This window comes from Xyrauchen texanus, chromosome 21 (assembly GCF_025860055.1).
Source record: "Xyrauchen texanus isolate HMW12.3.18 chromosome 21, RBS_HiC_50CHRs, whole genome shotgun sequence".
In the NCBI taxonomy this organism is placed as follows: domain Eukaryota; kingdom Metazoa; phylum Chordata; class Actinopteri; order Cypriniformes; family Catostomidae; genus Xyrauchen; species Xyrauchen texanus.
Genome location: NC_068296.1, coordinates 43,354,225 through 43,367,933, shown reverse-complemented (window position 1 = coordinate 43,367,933; position 13,709 = coordinate 43,354,225). Strand labels below are relative to the sequence as shown.

Below are 13,709 nucleotides of genomic sequence, written 5' to 3'. Positions count from 1 at the left end.
CCAGACACAAGTAGAAAACAGTTCTTATCCTCTTGATTAATATCACGTTTCGATGACTCAAGGCCAATGAGATATTATAAAGGTAGATTACTCCCTTCTATTCCCAACATGTACCATGTAGTAGGAAAAAGCATCAATGGTAAAAAAAAAAAAGGTAGGTAAAAGGAGTCCTTTTTGATTGAGGAAAAAAACGGTAAGTGTCCCAATCAGGACATCAGTAAAGGTAAGGTTACCAGAGGGAAGCCATGCTTTCCTCTTTACCAAACAGCCCTCCCTTCTTCTAATCCCTACCGGTATTTAACTAAACATAGAGGACCAATGGTGTCCCCTAATGGTGGGAAGTAGAATAACACAATAAGTAACATTTAACTGTTACACCGCTACCTCTCGCATGCTAAGCGAGCGCTCTACCATTTGACCTAATTCCCCTCCTGGTAGATGTGCAAAGGGCCTTTATTTAATTTTTGTTGTTCCTCAGCTGTGCAGCCCAGAGGTACCAAACCACTCTTGTTTGTTTCCTTTTGGAGTTGGCCATTGGCCCTTCGAATGGTCAGAAAGACCATGTCCAAGGAGTCCCGCAAGGCAGTGATCCTAAATCATATGTGAGTTTTGTGGTCAAGTAGGTCAGCCCCCATGAAGAATGTGACATGGTAAGTTTTTCCAAGGAAACTTCAGTACACATTCAATTTGCCTTAAGAGAAAGCAATAGATGCAGATGACTATGAGCACTACATGAGAAATGGAACATGTGAAGCAAAATTGTCATTCGCAATTTTGTTAGGAGTTATTGGCGATAAATGTTATTCCATTTTATGCTTGCCAAAGTCTTTTGAGGATATCTCTATTTCCCCATTAATGTAGAGAAGAGCAGTACTTGTATGACTGAAAATAAGTGTATGTTGGCATGCCATGCTGAGCATCAGAACCTAATGAGGTTTGTGTAGACCTTTCTTAAGAGAGCAGACATTGCAAGGTGGCTGGTGGGGCTAGAGTTATGATTTTGGATTTGGGTGCAAAAGTGTCTCGTGTTCAAATCCAAGAATAACTTGTCCTTGCACTTAGATCTTCAAACTTGATCCCATGGCGTGCAAAGTCTTAATGTCAGCATTACAACCAAGCAAGCATTTTCTGTAAAAATGGGCAGTGATAAATACAAGACAAGGCTGGTTAGCTCAGTTGGTTAGAGTGTGGTGCTAATAATGCCAAGGTCGAGGGTTTGAGCCCCATATTGGCCAGGGTGACTTTTGTTCTGAATCTCTCTAGAAAAGTTAGGAAAGCATTAGACTGATAAACCAAAGATCACCGCTTAGATACAGTCTGCCCATGGCCTGTTTCAAACTCCTTACCAAACAGCAATAATACTCGCAACTTCTTTTCAGCAGTAAATGCAGATGGTGTATTGGTTAGCACATTGCATTTTGAATCCAACAAGCTGAGTTCAAATCCTGGCAGAAACTCCTTAGGGTCTTGTTTCCAAACACAGAGTTTGGCTGTGGAAATCCCCATCAAGAGGCATAAAATATGCCTTTCTCTTGCCAATTTCAACAAAACATATTTTTACAACCAAGCAAGCATTTTCTCCTTAGGGTCTTGTGGCCAAACACAGAGTTCATATGAAGCAAAATTGTCATTCACAATTTTGTTAGGAGTTATTGGCGATAAATGTTATGTTATGTTAACAAGCTGAGTTCAAATCCTGGCAGAACCTCCTTAGCATCTTGTGGCCAAACACAGAGTTTGGCTGTTGAAATCCCCATCAAGAGGCCTAAAATATGCCTTTCTCTTGCCAATTTCAACAAAACATGTTTTTACAACCAAGCAAGCATTTTCTCCTTAGGGTCTTGTGGCCAAACACAGAGTTTGGCTGTTGAAATCCCCATCAAGAGGCCTAAAATATGCCTTTCTCTTGCCAATTTCAACAAAACATGTTTTTTTTCCAAACCCAGGAGAGTGCATACAATTAATGTCGGTTCCATGGTGTAATGGTTAGCACTCTGAATCCAATGATCTGAGTTCAAATCTCCATGGGACATTCTTTGACTTTTGCACCGACAGTTCGGAGGACCCAATCAAAAGTACTTTTCAAATCTTGGTGGGACCCTCTTTGAATAAAGCGCTGACCCAATCAAAAGTACTTTTCAAAAGCAGTGATCCTCCAAATCTCCTGCTGAAATACTCAGGTTGCCAGGTCCATGAGCATTTCTCCATATACTTATATAAAAAAATATCTACATATATTGCTCTTTCTGAACTCTAATCTCTCATGCATAGTATTTTTCTGATACAATTGAAAATTTGGAATGCAGCACTTTTTGTATTATTGTCTCCTTAAGATGAATCGCTTATGTTGTGTTATTCCTCTGTTAGGGGTATAATAGTTATGGCCCAGATGAGATATGGAGAAAGAAAACCAGGAGTCAGAAGTTCAATCAAAGAATCCAAAATTTACTGAAGAATAGTTTGCAGTGAAATTGGTACAGCCAGAGGCAAAGTCTCACGAGGAGATCGAAAGCTAACTCATACCTTACACAAAATTTTACATCAATTATACCATTTGCAAGGACGTATATTCTATTATTTAACTCCTGATTGGCTAACAGAGCATAAAGTCACAACATATAGATAGCTATAGCACATCAACATTAATCAGCGCAATTGTTGTCCTGGCTCGAGATTTACATCTGAAGTGACCTCGCAGATGGTCTCGGGCGTCTTCGAGTCTGCCTGCTGTGTCTCCCTGGGTTCAAAACCTGGGTAGAAGGTCAATACACACACACGAAACACTGACGAACGACAGTGTTTCTCTGCGCACTAAGGGAACAAGAGCGCACATTTATCAGGTCATTTTAACCAAAACAGTGAGATAAGAAATATTCACCCCTCAGGCAAAGGAGAGGAAAGAAATAATAAGAGAAAATTTACACTTCTACTTATTCAAGTGCTATTACATAGGATTTTAAATCATATAATTAGTCATGGACAGGTAAAAATCAACCACAGAATACATCTGGAACATATGTTTAACATTCCCCTGGTGTCTCATCTCAAGCTTATTCCCAAGACGACCTTCAAGTCAGCCTCCGTGCAGAACAGAGAGAGAGGCTTCAAGGAATGTGCATGAAATCAAAAATTAACTCTTAACACACATATGATTCGAAGTATATTTCAGTTATGCATAAGAAAAATAAAATTGATTATGTGCGAATGCATATAGTTAATTCATCACTTTATTAAAGAAGTTTAAGCAACAGAATATAGATACAAAGTGATCAATACATCTTTATATATGTATCGATATAACTGAAGAGACAAGGGATTTTTGACCTTCCCCCTTCACCTCTATTATAAGCCGCTTTGCATAAAAGCACCTTCTAAATCAATAAATGTAATGTAATATAATATAATGTATCAAAAACATAATTTGATGCCCAGATCTGTAAAATTAGTGAAGAACACGTAAAAGAGAAAGTTCCCTCGTGCAGTGTTGCTGCATACAGCAGACTTTTGTTCTGAATCTCTCTTCTGCTGAGCTCTAATTTGCAGGGTAGCCTCATGGAAATCCATGAGGAAATAAGGTTAGCACTCTGGCCCCAGAATCCAGAGATACCAGTTAAGATCTCGGCGGGACCTTCTGTGACTTTTGTGCCAAAAGGTGCAAAGGACCCAATCAGAAGGACTTTTGTAAAGCTGCGAGACTCCAAATCTACAGAAGTGAAAATATACCAACTCTGCTGGCCAGGGCTATCACATTCAAATTGTGATGACCAGGTCTGATATTAGAGAAGAGTTCCTAAAAAGCAAACATCCTCATGGAGAATGCAGGAATCGATCCCGCTACCTCTCGCATGCTAAGTAAGCGCTCTACCATTTGAGTTAATTCCCCTCCTGGTAGATGGGCAACGTGCCTTTCTTAAATTTTTGTTGTTCCTCAGCTGTGCAGCCCAGAGGTACCAAACCACTCTTGTTTGTTTCCTTTTGGAGTGGGCCATGGGCCCTTCCAATGGTCAGAAAGACCATGTCCAAGGAGTCTCACAAGGCAGTGATCCTAAATCATATGTGAGTTTTGTGGTCAAGTAGGTTAGCCCCCCTCGCTAGCGAGCAGGTAATGGAGTAGGTTGCAAGTTTAGAGAGCTCTGCACAAAACTATATTTTTTACCCTTTTAAATGGTGCTTTGGTCAACTGTGTGACACAAAAAGACTATCTTAGACTGCCCTGCATCTTCGAAGACGATTTATTCACTGATATATGTAAATGGCGAGCAACCTGCGTAAATACAAATATTCGGGTAAGGCCTCTGCTAACAAGATGAGCACCGACACACCGAGCGTTAGTAACGCTAACACAACACCCGAGATTACTGAACAAGCTCAGCAAAGTGGAGAACAGATAGATATGATGAAGGAGATGAAGGAAGAGTTATTGTCCTCTATAAAAACGGAGATGACCATGCTCTTCCAAACCGAGTTAAAGTCAATCATGGCTAAAGAGTTTGAGGGAGTTAGATCGGAGCTACAAGCAGTTAGACAGGAGATAGCTAACAACACATCGGCTTTTCGGTCAGACCTGGAAGTGATTAGAACAACTGTGTCGGACATGGAAAGAGGACTCTCAGGATGCTCGGATGATATCACGGAGCTACAAAACTCTGTCGCTAAGCTGGAGGAAAATGTTCAAAATCTACAGGAGAAATGTTTGGACATGGAAGGTCGAATGCGGAGGTCAAATATCCGTATTTTGAATGTAGCTGAGGAAGATGGCTCCAGCACCCCTGCTTCTGTTTCAAAGCTGATTAAAAAGTCCTTAAAATGGATAAAGACGCGCTGATTGACAGATCCCACCGCGACTTTACAGGCTGAGCGGATGGATGGTAAACCAAGAGCGATTATAGCAAAATTACACTACTATCAAGATTGTGTCGAAATCCTCCGCCTCGCACGGGAATCCGGCCCGCTACAACACAACGGCTCAACCATTCTCATCTTTCCTGATTATCCACCGAGTGTAGCCCGCGCCAGATCGGCATTTAACGAGGTCCGTAAATTACTTCGAGGACAAGAGGGGGTCTGCTATGGTCTCCTACATCCAGCCCGATTTCGGATTACGTATAACGGGACAGATAGGCAGTTTCAAGATGCAGCGGCAGCCATGGCATATGTTAAGGACAACATTTTGCTGTAAAAACATTTTACATTTTTTAAGGTCTACTAGAAGATAAAAAGCACCACTCTTCCTTTATTTTTATATTTAATTTGAAATACTGGGGTTATATTAAAATATATTTTAACATATCTGTGCAGAGCAAGCTGCATAGCTAGAGCTTTTTAAAAAAGCACTTTATGTGTGGATTTGTTATTTGCAAGGGGTTATTTTTTCACCATGTTCTAGCTGGTGAACGGGGAAGTTACTGTTGCACCAAATTGATTGCTTCTGTTTTTTGTTTTGCTAACTCTGGATTAGTGGAGGGACTCTCTTCTGGTTACGTGGCACAAATGTTACTTAAGCTGGATCCGTATTACTACAATTTATAAATACTTAACACTAATATAAATGAACGCTCACATTGATGTATCAGGTACTTGCCAGATAAACTTGGTTAGTTGGAATGTTAAATCTTTAAATCACCCAGTGAAACGTCGAAAAGTACTCTCACACCTTAAGGAGTTGAATGCAGATATTGCCTTCCTGCAAGAAACCCATTTGAACACATCTGACCATTTTAGACTTAGAGGGGGATGGGTGGGACACATTTTTCACTCTATTTTTCATTCTAAATCTAGGGGAACGGCTATTTTGATCAAAAAGACTATCCCGTTTGTAGTGTCAAAAGTAGATACCGACTCTGCTGGGTAGACTGAACAGTACCCCAGTAGTTCTAGCGAATGTGTACGCACCTAACTGGGATGATAGTGCATTTTTTACCAGCCTCTTCTCTCGAATACCTGATATAGATACGCATCATGTCATATTAGGAGGAGATATTAATTGTGTACTGTCGCCCTCACTGGATCGTATTTTACCTAAAACCATGCAACTAACTCGCTCAACAGTAGTACTTAATCAGCTTCTTAAAACTTATGGAATAACTGATGTTTGGCGCTTTCAGAATCCTGGGCGCAGATGCTACTCCTTCTATTCACCGGTTCACAAAACATATTCTCGTGATCGATTATTTTTTGTTGATAATAGTTTACGTTCACTAGTCAGTAAATGTGAATACCAGGCAATATTGATATCAGACCATGCACCGCTGTTAATTACTTTAAACTTGCCGACTATAAGCAGTGGATATCGGCCGTGGCGATTTAATACATTACTTCTCTCGGATACAGAGTTTGTTAAATTTATTTCTAAGGAAATACATGAGTTTTTAGAGCATAACCGGACCCCAGGGGTGTCCTACTGTCTAATCTGGGAAACGTTAAAAGCTTATCTCAGAGGCCATATCATATCGTATAGTGCCTGTGTAAAGAAAAAACAACAGGAAAGGCTTAAAAAGATAGAAAGTGATATCCTGCAAATCGATGGGGTTCTCTCACTCTCACCATGAGTTGATTTATTTAAGGAACGACTGGCTCTTCAAACAGAATTCAATCTGTTGTCTACGAAACTTATTGAGAACCTTTTGAATAAATCCAGACACAAGTCTTATGAACACGGAGAAAAAATAGGAAAAATCTTAGCTCATCAATTACGGCAACAAAGTGTCGACCAGTCACTCCTCAAAATTATTGATGGACACGACAAAAAATTAACTGATCCATTAGAGATTAATAATAGATTTATGTAGTATTATTCGCAATTATATACATCTGAATCCAGTAGAAATGAGGTACTGTTTGATTCATTCTTTAGCAAATTTACTCTACCCACTATTGATGAACAATATGCCTCAGATTTGGAAAGACCATTTTCAAAGGCCGAAATATTGAAAGCAATTGCAACCATGCAAAGTGGAAAATCGCCGGGCCAGATGGCTTTCCGAGCTAATTTTTCAAGAAATTCTCCTCAGAACTTTCCCCTATCTTACTCGCTGTCTATGATGAGTCCTCCATCTCAGGGTCGTTTCCAGAAACCATGAGACAAGCAGTTATTTCTTTAATTCATAAAAAGGGTAAAAGTAAATTAGATTGTAGCTCATACCGACCTATTTCATTGTTAAACGTTGATAGTAAAATATTTGCCAAACTTTTAGCATGTCGATTAGAGATTGTTATACCTTCAATAGTGTCTGATGACCAGACTGGCTTTATCAAAAATCGCTATTCATTCTATAATATACGCAAACTTTTGAATGTCCTCCATTGTACCACTCCACCCGATATACCTGAGGTGCTTCTGTCACTTGATGCTGAAAAAGCATTTGATGGGTTGGAATGGGACTACCTCTTCTATACATTGAAGAAATTTGGCTTTGGTGCCAAATTCATTTCGTGGATTAATGTTTTATATTCCTCTCCTGTAGCAGCAATTCGGACAAATAATAATATATCATTGTAGCAATGTTACAGGAAGGATGGTCAAGGAGGACACAGGAAACGGGGTTCAAATCACTGAAGGTAGGCTTTTTAATTGCTGTCTTACAAATAGCACAGACTCAAACATATGGCACACTGAGTTGCTTTTTGGGCTCTCTCTCTCGACTGGAGGCTCGGAGTCTGCTTTTATGCCGCTCTCCTCGTGCTCACTGGAATTAGAGACAGGTGTTAGGCATAATTTAGCTCAAGTGTAAGCGCTCTTACCGCTTTCCTCTCCCAGACGGGCGCTTGACCACGCCCCACTGCCACATACCCCCACCGCCCGACTCAGGCCGGGGCCGCCATCCGGCCTGTCTATCACTCCCCCCCCATTTCTGGAGAGAAAGTCGGCGACAGCCATCTGCACCCCCGGTCTGTGGACCACCTTGAATTTAAAGGGCTGGAGGGCCAGATACCAACAGGTGATCCGGGCGTTAGTATCTTTCATGCGATGGAGCCACTGCAGTGGGGCGTGATCCGAGCAGAGGGTGAAGGCCCACCCCAGCAGGTAGTAACGGAGGGTGAGGACCGCCCACTTGATGGCCAAACACTCCTTTTCCACGGTGCTGTACTTAGTCTCCCTTAAGGAGAGCTTACGGCTAATGTACAGCACCGGGCGCTCCTCCCCCTCCACCACCTGCAAGAGTACGGCCCCCAACCCTCTGTCTGAAGCGTCCGTCTGTAATACAAAAGGGAGAGAGAAATCAGGTGCATGAAGAAGCGGCCCCCCACAAAGTGCAGCTTTAATCTGCATAAACGCCTGTTGGCACTGCTCCGACCATTGGACCGGATCTGGAGCCCCCTTTTTAGTGAGGTCAGTCAGCGGGCTGGTGACGTCCAAATAATTAGGCACAAACCTCCTATAATAGCCAGCCAGCCCCAGGAATTGCCTCACCCCCTTTTTGGTCTTGGGTCTAGGGCAAGTCGCAATCGCCGCGGTTTTGTCAATTTGGGGACGCACCTGGCCATGCCCCAAGTGGAACCCCAGATACCGTACCTCCACACGCCCAATCGCGCACTTCTTAGGGTTTGCCGTGAGCCCCGCCCGCTGCAGCGATTTCAGGACGGCCCTCAGATGTTGCATGTGCCGCTGTCAATCATTGCTATAAATGATAATATCATCTAAATAGGCAGCGGCCTGTTTTCTCACGGGACATTGGTGTCAAGGGGATCTGCCAATAACCCTTTGTTAAATCTAAGGTCGACTAAAATCGAGCAGTACCTAACCGATCGAGCAGTTCATCAACAAGGGGCATTGGATACACGTCAAATTTAGACACCGCGTTGACTTTTCTGTAATCCATACAGAATCGAACAGACCCATCACACTTGGGAACAAGAACAAATGGGCTGGACCAATCACTGTGGGATTCCTCTATTACGCCCATATCAAGCATCGCATCTAATTCCTCCCGTACTATTTTCTTTTTATGTTCGGGTAAGCGATAGGGGCGGCAACGCACCACCACGCCCAGCTCGGTCTCGATGTGGTGCTGTATGATGTCTGTACGGCCCGGTAGAGGGGAAAACACATCCGCAAATTCCTTTTGTAATTTGGAAACCTCTGTGAGTTGACGCGGTGAGAGGTGGTCTCCACAAGTAACCGGAGTGTTAAGATTGCAGTTTTTGTTTACCTCCGGTCTGAGCTCCGAACTACCGTGGCCAACGTCACAGAGGCCGCCTCCTCCCTCCACAATTTCAGGAGGTTGAGGTGATAAATTTGACGTGCGCCCCCTCTATCGGCACGTTTAACTTCATAATCGAGATCCCCCACTCGCCTCAAAGGGTCCTTGCCACTTGGGGAGTAATTTAGAGCTCGATGTTGGGAGTAATACGAGTACCTTATCTCCCGGTGCAAATTCCCGTAGCCGAGCACCCCTGTCATACAGCCGGCGTTGGCGTTCTTGAGCTTGGAGCAAATTCTCCTGTGTTAGTCGCCCCAGTGTGTGGAGTTTTGCTCTAAGATCGAGAACGAACTGAATTTCATTTTTGCTATTAGAAGGTCCCTCCTCCCAAGCTTCGCGGATGACGTCAAGGACACCGCGTGGGCGTCGCCCGTACAGCAGCTCAAACGGGGAGAACCCTGTGGAGGCTTGGGGGACCTCTCGTACTGCAAATAACAGGGGGTCTAGCCACTTATCCCAATTACTAGCATCATCGTGTACGAATTTACGAATCATGTTCTTGAGCGTTTTATTAAACCGTTCCACTAGGCCATCAGTCTTCAGATGGTAAACGCTAGTGCGAATCGATTTAATGCCCAAGAGCTCATAAAGTTTGCGAAGTGTTCGTGACATAAAAGTCGTGCCTTGATCGGTGAGGATTTCTTTCGGAATCCCCACCCGGGAGATTATCTTGAAGAGTGCCCCTGCAACACTACGTGCGGAGATGTTGCTCAGAGGCACTGCTTCCGGATATCGCGTCGCGTAATCCACTAGGACTAACACGAAGCGATGTCCGCGTGCTGACCGTTCTAATGGCCCGACGAGGTCCATCCCAATTCTTTCGAAGGGGATCTCGATTAATGGTAGAGGATGCAATGGCGCTTTTGGGGTGGCCGGTGGGTTTACCAGCTGACATTCACGGCACACCGCAGACCACCTGTGGATGTCACCGCCAATGCCCGGCCAACAGAAACGGGCTATTAGACGGAGAAGTGTTTTCCGTTCCCCTAGGTGACCGGCCATAGGATTATAGTGAGCCGCCTGGAAAACCATTTCCCGGCGGCTCCGTGGGATCAATAATTGTGTCACTTCCTCCTTTGTTTGAGCATCCTGCGTCACTCTATATAACCGATCTCTAATCATGGCAAAATATGGGTATGCAATGGCGATGCCCGGCCGGAGCTGTTGACCATCAATTACTCTCACTTGGTCAAGAGCATGTTTAAGGGTTTTGTCCCGCGACTTCTCTAGAGGGAAGTCCCCCTCAGGGAATTCCCTGAGAGGAGGGGTGGCCACCTCGCCCCTTCCCTCGTCATTCCGAGCAGCCGAGGACGGCCCCGGCTCCGCCTCCCCTGCCAGAGCATCGCACACCGCACACCTCTTTATGCAGGACCCATCCGCACAAATACCCTCTAAAATATCTTTACAATTCAGCCAATCAGTACCCAAGATTAGCGGATGGGTGAGGCGGGAACTAACCGCTGCCTCCACACTATGGTTTCTTCCCCTGAATTTAATCGCCAAAGTCACCATGGGATACTTGTGAACATCCCCATGCACACACCTCACCCTCACCAGTTTAGCTAAACCCAAAGCCCCGGGTTGAACCAAGCGTTGGTGGATGGTGGTCTGATTGCAGCCGGTATCCAGCAAAGCTTGGTAAATACCCCCCCCCCTGATCCTTACCGGAATCCGGTATGCTCAAGCCCGAATGAGAAAACACAGGGGAGGGGGAGGAGGGGGGTGGAGACACAAGGGAAGGGGCAAGAGAGAGAGAAGAAGAAGGCTCGTCCGCCCTCAGGATTGCCGCCAAATGGTCCTCCGCCAGCCGAACAGCTTCCTCCAGCGACGCTGGGCGGTGGCACTGGACCCACTCCGCCGTTCTCCTGGGCAGCCGTTGCGCGAATTGTTCCAGCACCACCTGATCGATGACTCCCTCGACGTCGCGGTCCCCCGTGAGCAGCCACCGCCGACAGGCGTCCCGGAGCCGTTGAGCAAATGCGAACAGGCGATCGGACTTCTCTAACTTCATGATCTCGAAAAACCGACGATCTTGGTCCTGCCGGAGCTCAAGCAGGGATTGCTGGTGGCCTTGATGCAGCGTCGCAAGGGACTGGAGGACTTCTGCCAGCTGGGAGGACTCTATGGGGCGACTTTGCTCCATGCTTGGAAAGTAAAAATTCCCGGGTTTCGGCACCAGTGTAGCAACGTTACAGGAAGGATGTTCAAGGAGGACACAGGAAACGGGGTTCAAATCACTGAAGGTAGGCTTTTTAATTGCTGTCTTACAAATAGCACAGACTCAAACATATGGCACACTGAGTTGCTTTTTGAGCTCTCTCTCTCGACTGGAGGCTCGGAGTCTGCTTTTATGCCGCTCTCCTCGTGCTCACTGGAATTAGAGACAGGTGTTAGGCATAATTTAGCTCAAGTGTAAGCGCCCTTACCGCTTTCCTCTCCCAGACGGGCGCTTGACCACGCCCCCGCTGCCACAATCATCCTTTTTCCAATTGGGCCGTGGGACTAGACAGGGTTGCCCATTATCCCCCTCATTATTTGCACAGATGATTGAGCCCCTGGCAGTGGCAATACGGTCCGACAATACCATTAAAGGTATATTGAGGGGTGAATCCGAACATAAAGTGTCCCTTTATGCGGATGACACCCTCTTGTTTGTGTCTGAGCCGCTTAAGACCCTGCCTCATCTACTGTCATTACTTGGTAGTTTTGGGAAAATATCAGGATATAAAATAAACATGCAAAAAAGTGAACTTATGCCGATTAACACTGCAGCCAGACTTATTACATTTAACTCCTTACCATTTAAATTGAGTAAAGACAAATTTAAGTATTTAGGTATATGGGTTACTAATAATTACAAGAACCTCTATAAAACAAATTTTGTTCCATTGATAGATTCTATAAAACAAGACCTTGAGCGTTGGGGTACATTACCGCTATCACTAGGAGGCAGGATAAACACCATCAAGATGAACATCCTACCTACATTTCTATATTTGTTTCAGTGTATCCCGATATTTTTAACCAAATCGTTTTTCCTACTGATAGACAAGCTGATATCAGCTTTTATATGGAATGGGAAAAATGCACGCATCCGTAAAAGTGTTCTGCAGCGACATCGAGAGCATGGAGGACTATCATTACCCAATTTTCAGTACTATTATTGGGCAGCCAATGCTCGTTCTATGTTATACTGGTTTAATTCGCATACTGGTGGTCCTAAGTGGCTGTCCCTTGAGAATTTGTCATGCCATCCTGCTTCTTTGCATGCATTACTCTGCTCAACATTGCCATCACCTCATCCAATAGTGGTTAAGCACTCCTTCAAAATATGGGGACAGTTTAGAAGACATTTTTCACTTAACAATGTATCAGTCTATGCTCCCATAGTAAGAAATCACATGTTTACGCCTTCTATTACAGATGATTCTTTTTATGCCTGGTATGTAAATGGTTTTAGGGTACTAAAGGATATGTATATTGAAGGCACTTTTGCAACCTTTCAGCAAGTGAAAACTAAATTCTAAATTCCCAACACGCACTTCTTTAAATATCTTCAACTTCGCAGTTTTGTCGCATCATCTGTTAGTCACTTCCCCTCATTACCACCTGAGTCACTTCTTGAGACTGTTCTAAAAGTGAACCCATACTCCAAGGGGGTCATTGGTAAAATCTATAGTACAATGAATACTCATAATATGGGACCTCTGGCTCATGTGAAAAGAGTGTGGGAAGAGGAACTGGCTATAGGAATCTCTGAGGATGTATGGGAATTTATATTGAAAAATATTCATTCATCTTCAATATGTCAAAGACATCGAGTGATTCAATTTAAAGTTGTTCATAGATTGCATTGGTCTAAAGTAAAACTGGAAAAATTTAAATTAGACACAGATCCTCACTGTGATAGATGTGAAGCCGAACCAGGCACTCTGTCTCACATGTTTTGGCTTTGTCCAAAACTTGAACATTTTTGGAAGTCTGTATTTAAATTTATTTCCGACACATTGGGGACAGTCATAGAGCCTGATGCTATGATCTCTGTATTCGGCATTGTACCGCAGCATCTTCACTTAAATCAAAACAACAAAAGCCTCATAGCATTTACTACTCTTTTAGCTCGACGGCGGATACTGCTTAAATGGAAAGACAAATCCCCTCCAACTTTTAAAATGTGGCTCATTGATCTTTTATACAATCTGACCATGGAAAAAATAAGGTACACTACAGCAGGCTGTGCCTATAAATTTTTTGATATCTGGCAACTGGTCCTGGACCAAATTAGGAAGGTGGATCCCTCTCTAATCTCAATCTCAGAGGAGTAATATACTTGTGCTCTCTTCTCTACAACATGTTAATGATGTTTTTTTTATTTTTTTTATTTAATGTATATTGGTGCAACAGGTGGGTATTGTTCTTGGGTGGGTTGGTTAACATAAAAAGAAAATGTATTGTAAAGTGTATCTTGTGTTTGATAAGATGTTTAATAAAAACACTTTGGAGAAAAAA

General features: G+C 43.6%; 1 non-coding gene across 1 annotated transcript; it reads left to right on the top strand.

Annotated features, from left to right (window-relative positions):
* Positions 1-1,161: 1,161 nt before the first annotated feature.
* Positions 1,162-1,235, top strand: trnai-aau (transfer RNA isoleucine (anticodon AAU)). Its single transcript has one exon. It is a non-coding gene; the product is annotated as a tRNA-Ile (tRNA).
* Positions 1,236-13,709: the final 12,474 nt, after the last annotated feature.